A 21,043-nucleotide genomic window follows, 5' to 3' on the forward strand; every position below is an offset into this window, starting at 1 on the left:
TGCAGCAGCCCTACCTGTTGGCGTTAAGCTAGCCCTACCACAAGAAATAAGCAGAGACACATGAATTTATTAGGGAAATCCCTCTGACTTCCAAAAAAACCACAACCATGAATATGCCCTAGGTATCCCCATTTCTCCCATTCTCCCCCTCCAAACCACCTTCCTGGGTCTGCAGTCCAGCCCATCTTCCTAGAGTTCAGTTCTGATTGTCACTTTCTCCCCCCCCCCCCCCCCCCGGCATCTGCGAGCTCCACACAGCCTACAAAATGAGGTTCAGGTTCTACAAAATGGCACCCAAGTCCTCTGCCTCAGCCCCCATCCACTACTCCAGCTCTCTTTCCCATGTCAGTATGGTGTTTCTTGCCCCTTATATTTTTAATCAAGCAGACCGGGGTACCACCATCTGACACCCCAGCAGGGCCTGGGCTAGGATGAGGCGGGCTACACAGTTTAACGGGACATCAAAGAACCCAATCATCAAGATAAATGTTTTAATGCAGTATTTTAAAAATTAATACAAAAAATGAAAAATATCAAAATTTAAAATAAAGACAGGGTCATATTACTGGTTTTCCCTTTTTTCCTTTTTCAGACTCCAAAAATGCCTCAGCAGAGTTCTGTTATGGATCCTACGGTGACTTTCCACTTGGGTACTTTTATTAAAGATGTTTCCCAAGAGTCAGTTCTCACACCCCTTTCCACATTAGTATCAGTATCTTCTCTTCTTGAATGCCTCAGCATTTATCTGTAACCCTCTTCTGTCTGGAAAACCTACTTCCCTTAGTAACTGGTCGTACTTTGATGGCAATCTGAATCATCTCGGATACTCGCCAGCGCCTTCCCAAAGCACAGTGGGCACTCAGCTGCTCTTTGGTAAAAGAACGCAGAAATCACAGTCCTCACACTGGCTGGCTGTGGGGTTGGGCAGAGAAGGAACTCAAATATATTTTGTTTGGTCCTGAGTGCTTTTTAAAATCTGAATTAGTTATCAAGATTGAAAAACCAGGATATTTTACATTAAAAAAAATCGAAATCTCTGTCATTTCTTGAAAAAAAAAATCAGAAACTCTACCAAAGCAGGCCCCAATTCTTCCAGGATACCAACGGGAGTTTGCAGCCCAGTGGCTCTGCCTTCAGAACTCTCTCCAGTTCGCCGCCTGCTACCCGTTTCACTCACTCACATTGCCGGCCAGGCCCTATTCGCTCTTTTTTGGCGACCCTAGGCTTGAAGCAACGAGTGCACTGGATAAAACCAATCTGCTGGGTCCACTTGTTTTCTCGGGGAGAATAATGTTTCCTTGTTGTCCTTTCTAGGCTTGCAGAGGCTCACAGAAGCAGCTCGCCTTTCTCACCCACAAACTTCCCACGACCCGTGAAACTTGCAAGGCCCTCCTCCTTCACTGTTTCTCCCCCGCCCTTTGCTCCAGGGTCCCCTCCCCGGCACCGGCCCTTCCCTCCCTCCCCCACCCAAGGCGCTCCGGAGCTCGGGGCGGGTCCCCGGCCCCCAGCTCGGCCATCTGCCCCGGCCCAGGGCGCTGGGGCTCGCCCACGGCGGCACTGGGCATGCTCAGAGGCGGCCGCACGGGCAGCTTCGCTTCGCAGGCGCTAGCACTCGGCGGCGGGCGGGCGCGCGGCTGCAGCTGGAGCTCCAGCGCCCGGAGTTGGAGTTGCCGGGAGTTTCCCCCCCTCCCCCTTGCGCGCGGCAGCTGGAGCCGGCGCGGCAGCCGCGAGCGGCGGCTACCCAGCACCCGGGCCGGCCGAGCCTTGTCCGGAGCCCCGCGCGGGGCAGCTCCTGGGGAGGAGCCTTGCGGGCTGGGACGCGTGCAGCGCACTGGCACTGCCGGGGCACGAACCGGGCTGCAAGGTAGGGCCGGGGCGTGGGGAACCAGGCGAGTGAGGCAGAGGCCAGGCCGGGGGTTGCGGAGGGTGGAGGATGCGGCTGCAGAAGCTGCGGCGTTTGGGGTGCCCAGCGCTGGGTCTGAGGCGCGTGGCCGGGTCGGGGACGCCGCTGCGGGGCAGAGGGAGTAGGCAGGCGCCCAGGGAGATGCTTTCAAGTTGGCGGGCGACGGGAGAGGGGGCCGCGCGCTCGGGCGCAGCTGCGTTGTGCGCGCCGAGAGGGACTCGGGTCCCTGGTTCTCCCCAAACCTGGGACCCGATGTGCGGGCAGGGCTGGGCAAGCCGCAGAGCCGAGCAGTTTCATCCGAGAAAGTTGAGGATGGAGCCCTTCTTTCCTCACTGTGTCCGCGGTAGGATAGCCCCGCGGGTGCCGCCCCGAGGCCCCCAGTGTGGAGGAGCTGCGCCCCTGGGCTAAGTTCCTCCGCCCCCGGCTGAAATCTACGAATCACCCAGATCTTCGCTTCCCTGGCTGGCTTCTAGGAAAATCATTCCTGCCAAATCTGAGGTAGGCTGTCCGGGCGGGAATGGCTCCCTGCCTCCGGGACGCTTAGCTGGGCGACGCCCCCTTCTCAACCTCAGACGTGGCCAAGGGCGCCCGGTTCTGAGTTAGTGCTTACGGTGCGCACTGGAATGGAGCCTCACACACATGGCGGGGAACGTGGGGTAGGTGGATGGCCTGATTTTTCCTCTAGTCTTTTCTCAGCTTTACAACACCCCACCAACCCCACCCGGCTCATCTTCGCAGAGGACAGGACCTGGAGGGGAAGGCCAGGTGGAGAGTTTGGGTTGACATACTGTTCCTTAGGAGAGGATACCTGGGCTGTATCTGGCTTGGGCTCCAGCCCCAGGACTTCATAACGAGCCCTCTCCCCTTTCGGTTATTCTTCCTCAGGGGCCGGGTGGGAAGGAGTAGGGGCGGTGGGTCCACAAGAATGTCCACGTCGTCCCACCATCTCCTAAGAGTGCGTTCCAGGGGACCCCAGGACCCTGGAACTGGCGTTACGTGGATTACGAGAATGTGGAGGATGCTGACCGTTCTCCTAGCTCCACTTTTTTCACTTCTTGTTTTGAGTTTTGGGGTTTTGCCTGCACACGAGTCAGAGCTGCTCTGTCATAACCGGGGGGGGTGGAGGAGCTTCAGCCTGGCAGTGAGCCGCTGTTCACCTCCGAGGCTGCTAGTGGGAATTGGTCCAGAAATGATTATGCAGGCTAGAAATATGCCTCTTTTTTTCCCCCCGTCTTTTGGCTGAACACCTTGGCTGTTGGGTTTGTGTGTTAAGATCTTAAAGGAGAACCCACACACTGCTCAAGTACTATGTTTTAGGGAATCACCATTTCTGCTACATGTTCTTCTCTTTGCTTTTTTCCTGAGGGTGGGGGTGGGAATCTGCTTTGGGGCAGATTTCCAAATGTGGAAATCACCTGGTGTTGGTACACAGGTTCTAGAGTGAGATAGACCTGAGGTCAAGATTTAGGTTTACAGTCGGATTACTATGCTAACTGACAAATTGTTGGACACTAATGAGCTTCAGTTTTCTTTTCTGTCAAATGGGGATAATAGTGGCCTTATCTCCCTTCATTGCAGGGTTGTTGTGAGACTTGGGGGAGATAATGGGCATCAGAAGTGCTAAGAAAACTTTAAAGCACCAATTTGTGTTTTCCTGTGGCTGTGCTCTTTACTCAGTTTTTTTTTTTTTGAATTAACTACTTCTTTTAAATGTAACAAGCTGCCTGAATCTTCTCTCCTCCACCCACTCCTTACCAAAAGGTTTGGTTTCTCAGGGCTTTGGAAGTCGCTCTTTATCTTCTTTTTTCTCTTCCCTTAAATCCATCTCTCTTTTGATTTTAAGGGTTGAGGCTCCAGTCCTTGTATTTATCTGAAGGAGGCAGCGAGGTGTAGTTTAGGAGATGGGAGCGTGGTGGGGTGCCTCATCAATGTTCAGAATCCTGGGCCCCAGAACTGACATGTTAACAAGGCCCCAGTTTGAGATCCAAGGTTGATGAAGGAGTCAGCAGACCTGGGGCTGGAGCTCTGGCATGATCTCTAACAGTGACCTTGAACTAGGGACTCAACCCCTCATTAGTGGAATCAGACTGTGAGCTTGAGGGCCAATGCTGATCAGAGGCAAGAACAGGTGAGATGTCTCTCACTCAGTTAATAAGGGATTAATCTGGCTCCTGACCCCTCCTCCCCCCCAGGTGCTGCACCTTCCCTGATCCTAGGGTAGTGGTTCTCAAACCGGAGCATCAGAGTCCCCCTGAGGGCTTGTTACATCACAGCTAGCTGGGCCGCATTGCCAGAGCCTCTGATGCTCTGCGTCTAGCGTGAGGGGAAGGGGGTCCAAGAATTTGCATCTCTAACTAGTTCCAGGTGATGAGTGCTGCTGGTCCAGCGACCATGCCTATAGAATCATTGACTTAGGGGGTGAGAGAGAGTAGGAGAGGGTGTTTGTTCAGAGACACCATTATTTTAACAGGTCATGTATGGAGGCAGGGTTTCTTCAGGCCGTTTTAGGAACTTGCCTGAGGCATTTTCTATTTCTGATACCTGTGCCACTTCTCATTGTCCAGTGTAGATAATTCTGATTGCTTTTCAAATGAATGAATTTTACACAAAAGTTCCCCCTTCTTTTCATACTGTGAAATACTTAGCCTCTGGTCTCCAGGATACTCTTGGATAGGCTGAGATTGGTGACCTTGATATTGATAAATCCAGCAACTACCCTATTTCCTTTCTTTGGGGATCTCAGACGTTTGTGGAGAGGAGGTTTCGAGAAGTTCTGGCAGCTTAAACCTTAAGATTGGAGAACAGGGGTCTTCCCTGGTGGTGCAGTGGTTGAGAGTCTGCCTGCCGATGCAGGGAACACGGGTTCGTGCCCTGGTCCGGGAAGATCCCACATGCCGCGGAGCGGCTGGGCCCGTGAGCCATGGCCGCTGAGCCTGTGCTCCGCAATGGGAGAGGCCACAACAGTGAGAGGCCCGTGTACTGCAAAATAAAACAGAAAAAAGATTGGAGAACAGGTGAATCACTTATGAGCAAGATTAAAAAGAATTTGCAATGTGGTGTCTTTGAAGGGACAGCTTACGTAGGCCTTGGGGGAGGTGACAGATGTCCTGTGGTGGTCAGCTCTGGTGAAGGCCTTCCATTCCTTCTAGAGGATGGTAGTGTTGGCTGTAACTGGGGGAGACCCTCCATCACTCTCTGAGGGCTGGGAAGCCCAACTTTTTGGAGCAGCTGTGCAGTATCAGTGCTGCTCTGTGTAGCTGAGTTTATAATCGAGCACTGTTTGGGCACAACCCAACTTTAATCTCTTCCTTGCCCCCTAAGCTATGGTCCGGGGCTGACAGTTCACCATGACTTAAGGTGGCCTAGGTTGTGGCCTTGAATTTTAGCTGCTTTGTATCAGAGAGGCTTCGGGAACCTGCTGGAGTCAGGAAGATTCCCGAGATGATATTCGAGGGCAGAAATAAGGTTTACGTAGCACCCAAGTGGACTGTGTGTCCAAGGGGCTCTTGTGTTGCTGTACCAAATGGAGTCCAGCTGACTGTCAGGCTTTATCTCAGCTTTCCATTTGTGCTTTGTTTTCGTTTTCAAGTGATTAGCACTAGAGAAACCTATCAGTAAATCAGAAACCTATTCAAAAACTCAAGTGTACCACTTAGTGTTCTAGCAGATAAATCTGCAAGGCCCATGCCTGTCTTCCTGACCATAATCAGCCCTCAGTAGACACAGCCTTCAGCTTGAAATTCTTTAGATGCACTAATCACTGATATAAATGGTTTCTCCTACTTAACACGAGTACAGAAAATTCCTATTTTAAAATTCTTTTCCATAACTTGATATTTATATTTTGGGTGTTACCCCTACTTTTTGCTGGGAGGATTTCTTTTCCAGGGTGGGGAAGCTTCTTATCACTGTTATTCACTTTTTTCAGCACATGACCACTTGATACCTTGGCTCCCTTGGCTAAATTTGTTGTGAAACAGTCATTTTGATAACTTTATTTCTCTTGCATCATCAGGGCTGTTACTGGGTCCTAGAGAGTCATGGTCAGTTCCTGGAAGGCTCTTTTCCTCAACTGTCCTAGAGGATTCTTTTAAAATAACACTCAGTTTATACTGTACTAGCTTATTTCTAAGATCCATTTGTTTTTCTTTTCACATTTCATCATCTTCCAATTTCAAAAATCTAGATGGGTCTGAAAAATTATGAACCCATTTAATGTATGGTTTCTTTCTTCTCTTCCTGTAACCTGTTATGTTAATAGTGGCTTCCAATGAATGGCATCCTAAAACAAAGCAAGTTTGGTTCCTGACCTGGGTAGAAAATGTGGTTCCTGCTGTCCAGCTGATAGAATTGAGCAGCCATCCAATTAGCTCAGCAGTTCCCGGAGTACGGGGAAAATACTGTTCGGTGGATGTTAATAGGTGTGCTCTTGTAAAGGTCAAATCAATTTGGAAGCGCTGCCTGTCATTTTCCCCTGTCTCAGAGATTCTCACTGTGTTCATCATTGTATGGAAGACTCTGAGAAGGACTGCAGTTAACCATATCAGCAACAAGAAACTGAGTTCTATTTATTTAACCAGACATTTCCCAGAGCATTTTGAGGTTATGTGCGTAGCTTCTAGGACTGCTTTACTGAATCAGCACATCCCAGCAGTTCTAATACATTATTTAACACCATCTGTGGGTAGGGTGGTTTCACCTGGTCTATCTCTAAAATATAGGGGCATTCATAAACTATGGATATTGATGCATGGACTGTACAGGTGGTTACTGTTTATTTCAGAGTAGAGAGAGGCCATTTGAAGCTGTGCTGGCTGAGGAAGCCTATATGGATGGGCTAGACTATGAAAACTCTGGTAACGATGCGTAGCAATTCTGTAGAGAGGAGAAAGGGTGTTTTAGGTTGCTGGTGTTAGGGAGCAGAAGTGTGAAGTCGTACTTGTGCCTGCGTATAAATAAATACCTTTCAGAGCACATAAGACAAGCGATGTGCCTAGCACAGAGTGAGACTGTGTGAATCTGTGGCAGTGGTCAAAGAACCTGTCGTCAAGTTCTTTCTTGATTCTGTAAATTCACTGAAGTAGCAGATGAGTTCTCGTGACCACAGGAGAGCTTGTTGTGGGTAAAGGGGGGCACAGCACCCAAGTTGAAAGCAAGGAGGGGTGCATGGGACAGAAAGAGAGAAAGTGCTCCCAGGCTTTCAGAGGGTAGTGGTTCCAGGTACAGAGGGATTAATTCAAATGTATGTCCGGCTGAAGAATGTTGGGTATTTGGGGGAAGAGCTTTCCAGGAAGAGGGGAACTTGACTGGAGTTTCAAGAATAAGCAAGAACTCTTATAACTCAACAATAAAAAGGCAAATAACCCAATTTATAAAGGAGCCAAGGGGCTTCCCTGGTGGCGCAGTGGTTAAGAATCCACCTGCCAGGGGACACGGGTTCGAGCCCTGGTCTGGGAAGATTCCACACGCTGCGGAGCAACTAAGCCCGTGCGCCACAACTACTGAGCCTGCGCTCTAGAGCCCGCGAGCCACAACTACTGAGCCTGCGTGCCACAGCTACTGAAGCCCGAGCGCCTAGAGCCCGTGCTCTGCAACAAGAGAAGCCACTGCAATGAGAAGCCCGCGCACCGCAACGAAGAGCAGCCCCTGCTCGCTGCAACTAGAGAAAGCCCACGTGCAGCAACGAAGACCCAACGCAGCCAGAAATACACAAATGAAACAAATAAATTTATTAAAAAAAGGGGCCAAGGATTTAAATATACATTTGTCTTTTCAGGTAAAATATACAAATGGCCAATAAGGGGATGAAAAGATGCTCAACGTTATTAGTCCTTGGGGAAATACAAATCAAAACCTCAGTGAGGTACCACTTCACACCCATCAGGATGGCTTTGATCAAAAAGATGTATAATGTTGGCGAGGATGTGTCAGAACCCTCCTGCATTACACTGTTGGTGGGAATGGAAGATAGCGCAGCTGCTTTGGAAAACAGGCAGTTCCTCCTCAAAATGTTAAACATCAGGGTAGCCCATGACCGATTCCACTTTTTGACAAATCCAAAAAGTTACATTAGTGGTTGCCAAGAGCTGGGGGGCAGGGCAAGAGGAATGGGAGTGACTGTTGATGGGCATGGGATTTCTTTTGGGGGTGATGAAAATATTCTGGAATGGGTGCACAACTTTGAATACATTAAAACATTGTGAATACATTAAAACTACTAAAGTGTACACTGTAAAAGGGTGACTTTTATAGTGAATATCTCAACTAAAAGAAAAACAGTAAGAATGCCACTGTGGGTAGAGTGAAAGGAGAATAATAAGAAAAACGTGGAGAGAGAGATGCAGGAATAGGCTATCAGTTTCAGGGCAAATTTTCTGCTCTTGGGTAAAAAAAAAGGTATCTAGATAATTCCTTTCTCCTTGTTTATCTTTGGATCTTTTAGGATTTTTCTGTTACTCTTTCATCCCAAAGTCCTTCCTCTGAATTAAGAGGGTCGTGTGCCAAGTTGCTTCTGAGTCAGTGGAATCGTTTTCATGGCAAATACCCTGTGACCTTCAGAGAGGAGTGTGTTTCTGGGCTTTGCTCTGGGGACTAACTCCATATTTAGGCTTCGTTGCTGTGATCCACTAGAGGGCAGTGGGCAGGGCTGACTGGACAGCTTATGTTTAGCTTCTCCCTTAAGATTTGACTGTGGTAGACGTTTTAGCATCATCTTCTAAGTTGTTAGTGGAACTGTGTCAAGACTGTCCTTAAACAAAATCTCTGGGGTTTCCCTGGTGGCGCAGTGGTTAAGAGTCCGCCTGCCGATGCAGGGGACACGGGTTCGTGCCCCGGGCCAGGAAGATTCCAACATGCCGCAGAGCGGCTGCGCCCGTGAGCCATGGCTGCTGAGCCTGCGCGTCCGGAGCCTGTGCTCCGCAACGGGAGAGGCCAGAACAGTGAGAGGCCCGCGTACCGCAAAAAAAAAAAAAAAAAAAGTCTCTGTATTAAACAGGATTCATGTGGTACTTGGCACTACACGAGCATCAGTGTATTTGGGTGCAAGAGTCATGATGCTAAATGGGGTTAAACACCACTGGAACAGTTCCCTTGGTGGAGACTTTCTACCCCCTTTAACAGTGTAGTGTAGCCTAGCTGTGCTTCTCCAGCTCGTGGACAAGAGCACTTGGGGATCTTGTTAAGGTGCTGATTCTGATTCAGTAGGGGTTGGGGGCTGGGATTCTGCACTTATAACAAACTCCCACTGATACATGTGCTGCCAGCCCGTGGATCATTCTGTGAGTAGAAGCTAATACGGTGTGAAGATGGCAATGGAGTGGGACAGAGCTGAATGTGAAATGTGGCTCTACCATTAATTCGTTGTGGGAACTCGGGTGGGGTAGTTAACACCTGAGCCATGGTTTTCTTATCTGTAAGATCAGAGGGAGACCTAGCTTGTAGAAAAGTACCTAATATGATGCACCTGGAATGTTTAATGTTCTTTGCCTTCTCCTTCCCACAAGGGCTAAGAATCCCACGGTTAGGACTAAGGAAAAAGTATATGGAAGAAAGCCAAGAGCTTCGAAAAGTTTTCTGATTTGTGTGGGTGAGGTTGGGGTAGGGGGAGAGGCTGTAGGGAAGAAGGGCATGAATCATCCTCAGGACAAGGTAAATTTGCATATTGATTCTTAAATTACTATGGTTTTGGTAAAGTCACAGAGCTAGTCTCAGCTGAGTCTGGCTGACTTTCAGTCAAGGTGTTGGGTCTTTTTCTTTTTAATTTATTTTATTATTTTTGGCTGTGTTGGGTCTTCGTTGCTGCACATGGGCTTTCTCTAGTTGTGGCGAGCGGGGGCTACTCTTCGTTGCGGTGCGCGGGCTTCTCATTGCGGTGGCTTCTCTTGTTGGGGAGCACGGGCTGTAGGCACACGGGCTTCAGTAGTTGTGGCACATGGGCTCAGTAGCTGTGGCTCGCGGGGGTAGTTGCTCTGTGGCATGTGGGATCTTCCCGGACCAGGGCTCGAACCCATGTCCCCTGCACGGGCAGGTGGATTCTTAAGCACTGCATCACCAGGGAAGTCCAAGGTGTTGGGTCTTGAATCTGCTATCATGGAGTTGGTTTCTTTTTGACCAGAAAGGCAGCCCTGGGCTGCTCAGTTGGTGCTAAGGTTCCTTCGTATGGTGGTCTCGGCCCATCCTTGCCTGGCTGCCTTCCCCCCTCACTTACTGATTTTCATCTCTTATGCAGACGGGAGGCGATAAAGCGACCTAAAATGCACACCGTTGAGTTTCATTCACAGCGGGAGTGAACGTTTCTTGGGATTAGGTTGAAAATATTTGCTTCATTGTTGGCTGTAGAAAATCTGGGCATTTCATTCGTTTACCTTCGGTGAGTCTATTAAACTCTGGAAAGGTTTGGTTGAATTAGATGAATGGGAAACAGTGGAAGAGGAAGAATTGGGAGCTAAATCCTGGCACCTGGACCCTGGGTCACTGCCTTCACCAAGCCTCAGTTTCCTCTGCTGTTATTTGGGACCAGTTCCTGCTGGCCGGCCTGCCTCATGGGCTTGGTTTGAGGCTCAAATGAATAGCACCTGTGAGGGCACCCTAAGATGACAGGCCTCTGTAAAGTATGGACCATCGCTCAGCACTGCTTAGGCAAGGGCATTGTCTCAGGGTTACGGTGGCCTGTTAACTTTTGTTCTCTTTCTGTCTCCTTTGTCATCATCCAAAGTGGGAAGAAATAAGAGATTGTGTTTTGTTTCAGTGAAGTTGATGGATCCTTTTCATTTTCCCCCCGGGGAAAAAATTACACACAGTTTGTAAGATTTGAACAAAGCCTCAAGTGCAGTAAATCAAACGAGTTTCCAGTCTTCACAGCCTGAAATTCACTGCTTTCCTAAGGATGGTAATTTTGCCCTATTTCACCTTGTTTGACTGTTTTGTGGATTGGCAGGTGTGGGTCTTTAGTGCCCAATGGCTCTGAAGAAAAGGGCCACTTTGTTACAGAGCCGGGGCTAAGTATTTAAACCCACGCTGTGCCAACATTAGTAATCAAAGAGAAGATATCAGAGTTGAAGCCGAATACGCTAGGCCTCACCGGTACAGCACTGTCCTTCCCGACGGTGGAAGTGGGAATGATCTCAGGCGAGTGAATACGTGTGTTACCCTGTAATCACCTTTCATAACCACTGTTGGTCAGAGAGGTGGTATGTCAGTGCTGGTCTTTGTTTTTCGACTTCCTAGGAATATGTCGCCTCACACAGTCCAGGGTGACAGCCAGCAGTATCTAGTGGTTGAGAAGTTAATATTATTCCTGAAGAATTTAATCTACCCTATCATTAAGTAGCAATAAGGAGCTGGGTGTCCCTGAAGTAAGTCCTTTTAAAATTAAATCCTTATGCAACTGTAACAGTAGTTTAAAAAATAAGTTGAAGGTAGAAATTTGGTGCTTATATAAAGAGCTCAGTGCTGATAAAGTGGACATTTCTCCCAGTTTCATCCACTGGAAAGTGAGACTTTCTCCTTTTGATCAGATCCTTTTCTGACCTTGCCAACCACACACTCGCTGGTCTGTCTGGTGGTTGACTTTTCAAAATGGAACAGGGAATGCTGAACTCAGACATCTTGTTTATGAACAGCCTTGCTTTCAAACCCACCCCACCCCAGACTGTGAACTCCTCCAGAGACCGGGATCTGTGTGTGTGTGTCTGGCATGTAGGAGAGAATCAGTAAAAATACGTTGAGCTGGACAGCTGCTTTCTTCTGGGATTCCCCCTTCCTGTCTATTAATTTTTCTGTTCGTATATTATTTGAATAATGTTTCCCTAGAGGTGATTAGGCGCTTCCATAGTACATGGTTCTAAGCACTTTACAGATACTGATCGCTTTCATCCTCCCAACAGCTGTCAGGGGTAGGTACTATTACTTATCCCTATTTTACAGTTCAAAAAACAGGCATGGAGAGGTCCTGTTGATACCAGCCAGAGTTCTTGGCCTTCATTAATCAATAGAAATTGATAAGAGGCCAGAAAAGAAATTCAGGTAAGGCTTTACTGGGGCCCCTGCTGCAACGGCGGGGGGAGAGAAAACAAGTAACAGTTTCCCTTGTTCACTCCCCAAGGGGGAGACGAGCTGGTTCCTTACATGGCGTGAGGGTTGGGCAGGAGGGGGGCTTAGGCGGTCTGCCCACCCCTTTGGTGGTGTTGAGTGCAGGGGGCATGCCCAGTATCCTATTTCTGCTCCTCCCACCCTGTTTTTCCTCTGGCTTCTTCAGAAGTGGCGCTTGGGTCTTTGGTCTTTTTGTATCTTGTCCATAATTTGCCCCGACTGTGCTTTCATGTAGTTATTTTTAGTCCCTTATAGTTTCTTTGCATTCTGTTGCTCAAGGAGGTGTTTGTCCAGGTGCAAGCACTGCAGCAAAGGGTCCCAGGTCCCAGCCTGTCTCAACGTGACTTGTGTAAGACCCCAAAGCTGCCGCGTAGAGAGCTACAGGTGAACCAGGTACCCCAGTTTCAGGGTTCCTGCTCTCATGGACAAGACAAGCTTGGCTAAGCTTCAGTAGACACCCCTCTCCTGCCTGCCCAGTGCTCCAATATTACCTTTCTCCCCACCCCCACCCCCGTCCCACCCCGGCTTTCCTGAGCGCTGCAGAGAAATGAGGGCAGGCACACCTTTTCTGTCTTCCCTTCTCCCTGCCTCCTTTGTCCTCTGCCCTTTCCTGCCCACTCCCAAGTTCCAGGAAAATGTGACCCTGGATTTGGAAAACAGGTACAGCACCACGGCCCACTCGTATGGGCCCCGCCTTGTGGGGTGGCCGTTCACAGAGGGGTTGTTAGAATGAACTCCACTACCTGGGTGAGGCTATGACCTTCAGCCCTGGGCCTCTCAGTTTGTCAGGTGACCTAGGTCACTGCCTCTCAAACCTTTAAGTGCAGGTGAATCTCCTGGGCATCCTGTTAAGGCACAGGTTCTGATTCACTGGGACCGAGGTGGGGGGGCCTGGGATTCTTCTCACAGGCTTCCAGGAACGTCGAGGCTGCTTGTCCTTGACCCAGGGCTCTAAAGGAGCCCTGAGTCTGTGCGAGGTCAAGCCTGCTATTCCAAACACTGTCTTGCCTGAACAGGCCTGATTCCTAACCCAGGGCCCAGAGGAGACTTAAGACATCTAGAGAGAGAGACCCACCAAGATTGGAAGTCTCATGAAGGCGGAAGCTTGAGACAGAATGAGAGCATAACTGAGAGTAAAGGAAATTTGATGCTTCCGAAAGGAAGCGTGTGTATCATTTTCAAACGGGACCTGGACAGTGTTCTCTTTATGATGGAAAGCTTATTACAGAGTGGCTCTAGTGATCCAGCAGAGAGAATACAAAGTACAATAACTCCTGTTTGAGTTGATATGAAATTTCACAAAGAACCTATGCTACTGGCCCCTAAAACTCTTGAAAGTAACCCCCCGAAGCTCCTCAAAATCTCCCTGAGTCTCCCCAGGTTCTGCCTGCTTTCCAGCTGCATCTGCTACGGTAGGTGCCACAGTCCTAGGAACCAATGTTGGGATACCAATGGTACAGATGCGAGGTGCTCTCCTATCTCATCTGAGTCTCCTAATTACCCAGCTGTTTTTGATCGATGAGCAGTGAGACTCAGGGAGTCAAACTCCCTCGGAGCTACAGGCTCAGAAGTGATGGAGCTGGGAGCAGGCACGGCGAGGCAGTGTGGCCTGGTGTCTCTTGCTCTTCTTACCCGGCCTGACTGCTTAATTAAATCAGTGTGCCCTGTTTGTCTTTGCAAGGAGGAGGCATCCAGGTGGGTTTGCTTTGTAAAAGAAAATGACTTTTTTGAAGGTTAACATAGAAACAGGCACAGATTCCACGGGTGCAGTGTAGTGAACTTCTGTTCCAAGAGCACACCCATTTATTCTTAACACAGCTCAAGCGAGGAAGAGCCACCAGCACCCTGGAATCTCTCCTCCGGTGTGTCCCCTCCCATTACTTCCTCCTCCATGGTACCGCTGTCCTGACTTCTAAGACTGTAGATCACCTCTGCCTGTTTTTGAGTTTTACATAAATACACTCGTCCTTTTGTATTCTTTTATGTCTAACTCCTTTTCCTCAACATTGTAAGATTCATCCATGTTGTGCGTGCAGCAGTAGCTGGATTATGTTCCATCATATAAATACACTGCGATTACTGATTATGGACATTCGAATTGTTTCCCGTTTTCGGCTTTACGAATAATGCTGCTGTGAACATCCATGTGTATATGTTTTTGGTGGTGCCCATAGGTATGCATCTCTGGTGTGTGTGTATGTGGGTCTTTCTGTAATGCCTGGTTCCTTGGATGTGACTATGTTTGCCTTTAGTAGATAACGCCAAAGACTTTTCCAGTATGGCCATTCCAATTTATAGTCCCATCTGGTGTGAGTGAGCGTTCCATTACTCCACATTCTTGCCAATACTTACTTTGATAGGTCATTGTTTTTTCAATTTTATTTATTTATTTATTTTTGGCTGTGTTGGGTCTTCGTTTCTGTGCGAGAGCTTTCTCTAGTTGCGGCGAGTGGGGGCCACTCTTCTTCGTGGTGTGCAGGCCTCTCACTGTCGTGGCCCCTCTTGTTGCGGAGCACAAGCTCCAGATGCGCAGGCTCAGTAGTTGAGGCTCACGGGCCTAGTTGCTCCACGGCATGTGGGATCTTCCCAGGCCAGGGCTCGAACCCGTGTCCCCTGCGTTGGCAGGCAGATTTTCAACCGCTGCGCCACCAGGGAAGCCCCTGATAGGTCATTTTAATCTTAGCCTTTCTGATGTTGTATAGAGGTCTCGCATTATGATTTTCATTTGCATTTCTCTTATCACCATTGGAAGCTTAGTGTCTTTGCCTGTATATTTGGCATTTGGATATCTGCTTTTGTGAAGTGCCTGTTCAAGTCTCTTGCCTATTTTTCAGTTGTGTTGTTTGTTTCGCTTTTAAAAACAGTGAAGAATCCTTGAAATCTATAGTGATGGGAATCACCTGTGAGTGAGATCGGATTATATTCTCAGAGGTAATTTCTGAAGATCCCCTCCTACAGGAGGCCCAGCAGGCTGAGGGGGGCTGAAGATAGGCAGAGGCATAAAACCCTTAGCAGGGAACTTGCTGCAAAGTTGAGGAGCCGCGGGCTCTGTGGCTCAGGGCAATTGTCAAGTTGTGAGATCACCTGAAAGCTTGAAAGCACTTCACTTCTAAATGTTTGCCTTTTACAGACCGTCACTCTGGAAGATTGTAGACCAACTCCAAAAGTATTGCTGAAAACATTTTTGGAATTGCTTTGAGTATATTGTTTTGGATATTTTTAGTTGCTTTCAAAATGTCCTTTGAGAATGTATTTGATTTGGGGAAACAACAGCAGACCTCTCAGAACCCAGCCCAGTGAATAAGGAGGGTGCTTCATGGGTGACTTAAACAAAACATTATTTGTAAGGCTTGCCTGTAGGGGGATGGAAGGTGAGCAGGAAGGAGGAAAGCACTGCACTAAATGCCGGAGTTTCCTGATCTCTTTTCATCTTTATAGTAACCTATGAAGTACTAACTGTTGTGAGTATTCCTACTTTGTAGATGAAAAGTCAGACTTAGAAAGGGAAAGACAGCGTGATTGAGGAGTCAAACCTAGCTCTGTCTTACTTGAGGGCCACTAGTACCCTTTCCTTTTCCCCACCCTGCCTCGCCTCTGATGAGTGTTAGAGGAATCAAAATTGTTGCAGCCAGAACACCGTGTGCTGATGGCAAAGGTCTGGTTTCCACCCTGTCCTGTTATAGACCCTGGGATCTGGGTGGGTCCTCTTCCTGGTGGGGGTAGGGAGAGGAGAGGAGAACTCAGGCTTCAGGGCACTCATTTCCAAACACAATTCCTGGGCTTCCCTGGTGGCGCAGTGGTTAAGAATCCGCCTGCCAATGCAGGGGACACAGGTTCGAGCCCTGGTCCAGGAAGACCCCACATGCTGTGGAGCAACTAAGCCCGTGAGCCTCAACTACTGAGCCTGCGCATCTGGAGCCCACTAACCACAACTACTGAAGCCCACATGCCACAACTACTGAAGCCCTTGCACCTAGAGCCCGTGTTCTCAACAAGAGAAGCCACTGCAATGAGAAGCCCGCGCACCGCAACGAAGAGTAGCCCCCGCTCACCACTACTAGAGGAAGCCCGCATGCAGCAAGGAAGACCCAACGCAGCCAAAAGTAAATAAATAAAAAAATTTATAAAAAAACCCCCACGATTCCTGTGGCTCCTGCTGTTTAGGGGAGCGGCTGAGGGCCTTTCAGTATCCTGGCCCATGTCCTGCCCAGGATAGTCTGACCTGTAGGCTTTACTTTGCTCTTCCTTTTTTTTTTTTTTTCTCACGGTACGCGGGCCTCTCACTGTTGTGGCCTCTCCCGTTGCGGAGCGCAGGCTCCAGACGCGCAGGCTCAGCGGCCATGGCGCACGGGCCCAGCCGCTCCGCAGCATGTGGGATCTTTCCGTTCGTGTCCCCTGCATTGGCAGGCGGACTCTCAACCATAGCGCCACCAGGGAAGCCCTGCTCTTTTAAGTGGCTGGCAAGCCACCCAGGAAATGCTCTAGGATGTATTCATGAATATTGTCACTGTTGGAAACTTTATTCTATGTAGAGAGTCTTTCTCCAGATGAGCACTTACAGAAAATCTGACCGGAAGAGGCAGAATGTTGCTGAATTCTTTAATATTCATTCATTCCTGATCTTAAGAGAAAAATCACCCATAAGTTTTCTCTGAAACAGTTGATTAATGGCTTCGGTGTGTAATGAAGACCTTCAGAAATGATTCCTGAAAAGAGTGTCCTGGGTGGATTGCTTTCAGATAGACCCTGGGGAATCCAGCCGGCCCTGAGATGTGAAGGGCCTGGGAGAGACACAGAAATACACTTGGCCATCGCAGAGGCTTGTTCTCACCCTTCCTGTCTCATGGACCCCAACAAGCTGACCCCCTTCCACTGAGCTTTGGAATGTTGTCTCAAAGTTGAGTACCCAGAACGTAGAAACTACAACCTATTTTTCTGTCTCAAAGCAGTAAAGAAGCCTCTGGACTTCTTTTGAGACTGCACGGTAGAATGGTTTCTTTATTCTTAGCACCTTAGATCCTGCGTTGCCTTGCTTTTCAGGGCAAAGCTCTGGGCTGTGGGTAATCAGATAACCAAACTATTTCCTAAACAAATTAGAATTTGATTTCATTCATAGCCACACAGCTTTCCCTACATAAAATGAGGCATCTGAGAAAAAAAATGTGAGGACATTTTAATGAAAACTTCTCCTGGTAAGATACTCATTTTCCTATCACATTTAATTCCTGTAGAGTATTCTAGAGCAGGTGTGAAGAGCCAGGTGTTGCCCTCATCCCCCAGTGACTGTGGATACCTGATACAGCATCTTTACCTGTTTCCTAGCAGATTATATGATCCCATGCATGTGTGCAGGTTGAACACCTCAGATTTGGACTTGGCTGGGGGACATGGGAACTTATTCACTTCCTGCCAAAAGAAAGAAACTTACAAGTAGTGCTTTGTGTTTTGAATTTTACAGTGCACTGAGTAAACACAAGTTATGCATTGTGATGGGAGGAGTAAAAAGGTCCGCCACGTCTTTATTTTTTGAGTGGGTGTAACTAAATGACTAGGTCCTGGATGTGTTACTAAGATGTAGGTCACAGTCTCCGGCAGACCGACAGTAAACATTTCTCACCTGTGTTATCTTACAGCTGCAGGTGTCTAAAGTTCTTTTTATCCTAAAATGTTTTCCTCGAAGGTTTTTTGTTTTGATTTGTCTTAATAAGCCTCTTGCTTTGGGAATAAGGAGCTCACTTCAGTGAATACCTAAGGCTTTCTTAATTCCCTTATGTTACAGATGAGGACACCAAGGCTGTACAGTTCTACCATGAATCAGTAGTAAACCAAGGACTCTTTAATTCCAGGCTTTTGTTTCTCAACTCACTGTGATTTTCTAGAACTGTAAGATATTCCTAAGATTCTTTGTTTTAAAATCTAGCTTTCAGTTTAAGGTCATTGTCTCTTAGCAGTTGTTTCCTTGCTTTATGGTAACCAAAGCTTTAAAATGATCCAGTACAAGGGGAGAACCAAGCCATGACTTTCTCTTGTTCTACAATTAATATAAACATTTATAGCTGTATAAATAATATTTACTGAATTTGACACTATTATTTGTATGTATGAATAAATAATTTTGAAGTATACCAATATTTTATGGCTGATCTGGTCAAATTTCCACTTGGAGGAGGCTGTGTCTGTGTTGAAACACACTGTCCTTTCTCTGTTATCTTGGCCTTTGTGAAGGATGAATCCTCGGACTCATGATTTTTCACCCTGAGTTTGTGTAGGAAATCAGGATGTGTCTAATTATCATATAGGGTGTCAGGAAATTCTCATAACAGTTCATTTAAATCCACTTAAATTAAAAATAAAGAACACATTATATAGCAACAGAGGTTTTCTTGTTTTTTTTTCTTTTAAAGAGGAGATCAGACTCTGTGAACCAGTTGAGCAGTTTCAGAACTCGTGGGGATTACTGCTTTAAAGGCCCAGGAGGAGTGGATAAGAAGCTGTCAGCTCTGTCAGTCCTCACTGTGCCCTGGTATATTGATGCTCTCTGTGACTGTTGATCTATGACCTATTTCTCTCTAAAAGCTGTCTATTTGAAATCAGTTCTCTCTTCTTCTGCCCAGCTCGGTGAGCATGTCTTTTTTTCTGTGCTGCTCTTGGAGCTGACCCTCAGGATGGAGAACCTTTGACAGAATAACATCTTATCCTCAACTCAAGGTCTCAAAGTCATGATTAACTGGCAGATGCTGGCTTCAATAAAAAAAAAAAAACAAACACACCAAGACACTAGTGCTTAGAATCCACAGGGCTTATGGGGTAAGAGTAAGGGTACTAAGAGAAGAGTTGGAAAACATGTTGTGCAGAGGTGGCCAGGCTCTCCTGGTGAGTTGATGAGTACCTTGGCTCCCTTTGCCCATGTGTCTGCCCCCTGTCCTTCCTTTTCTCCCACCTGTGGGGGTGGGGTGCTGTCTTAGGTGCTGAGCTCAGACAGGCACAGAAGACTGGTCTTTGGGGACTAGGGTGTGTCGACCTTTGCTTCTCTATTGGCCATCTCCATCCTTCTGTCCCAGCTTTCTCTCTCCATTATCATTTGATACTATTCTGGATGGCATGAAGTACCCTGGTAGCATCATTCGTTTTCATTCTTTTGTCCTTAAATGCCCTTCTCCTCCTGTCTGTCTTGTATCTTTGCAATCACTCTTCAGACACCAGCTCTTTGAAACCTTCTGTGACCACTGAACTTGTACCCTGAGGTAGAGTTGGTCTGTGCTATTCCTGTGCCGCATATAACTTATGCTCAAGTGTGATTATTTGCTTGCATGTCTCGACTGAACATTTGAGGGATGGGACTGTGACTTGTACATCTTGTATCTTAGCATGGTGCCTGGTGTATGATAGGTACCCAAAAGAGGGTGGATGGATGGGTGGATGGATGGGTGGATGGATGGGTGGGGCACATTCAAAGAAAACTTCTGAGAAAGGAGAGAGCATATTTTCAGCTGGGATACATGGGAAAAGCTCTAGGTGGGGACAGGAGTTGCTTATACTACATAGTTACTGAAAAAGCTGTATATATAGTAGAGGATAGAAGTATGTGCTACGGAGAATGAGCTGTGCCTTTTTTTTTTTTTTTTCCGAGTAGAAACCACGTAATTGGCAAGAGATGACATTGCAGTCATTTGGCTTTCCTTCTTAAAAGCTCTGGGATTTTTACTGAAAGATCCAGTTTCTTATGTGTAAAATGATATCCTATAATGTAGGTTCTATTTTTTTTTTTTTTTTTTTTTTTTTTTTTGCGGTACGCGGGCCTCTCACTGTTGTGGCCGCTCCCATTGCGGAGCACAGGCTCTGGACGCGCAGGCTCAGCGGCCATGGCTCACGGGCCCAGCCGCTCCACGGCATGTGGGATCTTTGCAGACCGGGGCACGAACCCGTGTTCCCTGCATCGGCAGGCAGACTCTCAACCACTGTGCCACCAGGGAAGTCCCTGTAGGTTCTATTTTTAATGTGAGGATCAATTGAGACTTTCAAAGGGCTCAACACCCTGCCTTGTCTGTCGTGAGGGCTCAGTAGGGTAAATGGTAGCTCTTGCTATTACCATCGGCCTCTGATAGAATTGTCTGATATTGTCTGGTAGAATTGAGGTGCCTGGTATAAATGTTCTCCCACTCCCTGAATAAGAAATGTAGATTCATAGGTAACCACAAAATGTGTGTCCGGGTGTTAGGATTCACTGGAAATGGGATTATGTCATCTCTTTTGTCTTCCTACTTACTTAGTACTTCTTTTTAGAAAGAAAGGCACTTATCAGTTTCTTAGGAAAGCACTTGGTTCTAAAACAAATTTTTCACGCAAGGCATTCATGGGAGTCTTTCTAGTTGTTTAAAAAATATATGTGATATATGTTTATATATTATTTGCAAAAAGTGTAATTCTTTCCTGACGTTCTAGAGAGCAGGGGACATGCATTGCTATTTCTATTTTGATAGGGAAGCAAGTTGTGTTGATTTGGCTGATGAATGCCATTGTTTGTATGTGTACATTTCTGCCCCCACTATTGGAGATACATTTAGAAATCAGTGGTAGGAGTTTCTAATAGTATTTCTTTACACAGTCATTCATACGTTCATTTCCTGCGCTGCTTTTCTTTCCTGGTCTTGCAGTGCTGGATCCGGCGGTTATTACTGTTTTTTTCCCCCTTAACGTTCTTAGAAGCTACTACAGTTGCCAGTGATAAAGACTCTTTGCATGTGCCTCTGAACCCCTTCTTCTCAGAATATTTTATAGCCTATGTTGCTGTTTGGGTACATGGCCAGTTTTATTTGTTGCCTAATATAGGTCAGTCCTGCCATAGTGAATTTCTGAGCAGATGAGAAAATGAATGGGAGCCATCTACACACATCTGGTGATGTGGACCCCCCATCCTTTCTCTCTAATTCCAAGATGCTCAGAAAGCTCTTGTAGCCCATTTGGCGGCAAGACCTCCCTTGAGCAAGAGTCTATTTATATTCATTTATCTTGTTTAGTGTGGTTATCCGTCAGTTTTGCTGCAGAGGTATT

At 47.4% G+C, this 21,043-nt stretch overlaps 1 protein-coding gene across 1 annotated transcript in view; it reads left to right on the forward strand.

Moving 5' to 3' along the window:
- The first annotated feature begins 1,641 nt into the window (after positions 1-1,641).
- Positions 1,642-21,043, forward strand: part of STXBP6 (syntaxin binding protein 6) — a 264,914-nt gene continuing 245,512 nt past the window's right edge. The window contains exon 1 of the mRNA XM_065871997.1: positions 1,642-1,864. The gene's annotated coding sequence lies outside the window, so the exon portion shown is untranslated. The remainder of the gene's footprint in view (positions 1,865-21,043) is intronic.

The sequence above is a fragment of the Phocoena phocoena genome, chromosome 2 (genome assembly GCF_963924675.1).
Source record: "Phocoena phocoena chromosome 2, mPhoPho1.1, whole genome shotgun sequence".
In the NCBI taxonomy this organism is placed as follows: Eukaryota; Metazoa; Chordata; class Mammalia; order Artiodactyla; family Phocoenidae; genus Phocoena; species Phocoena phocoena.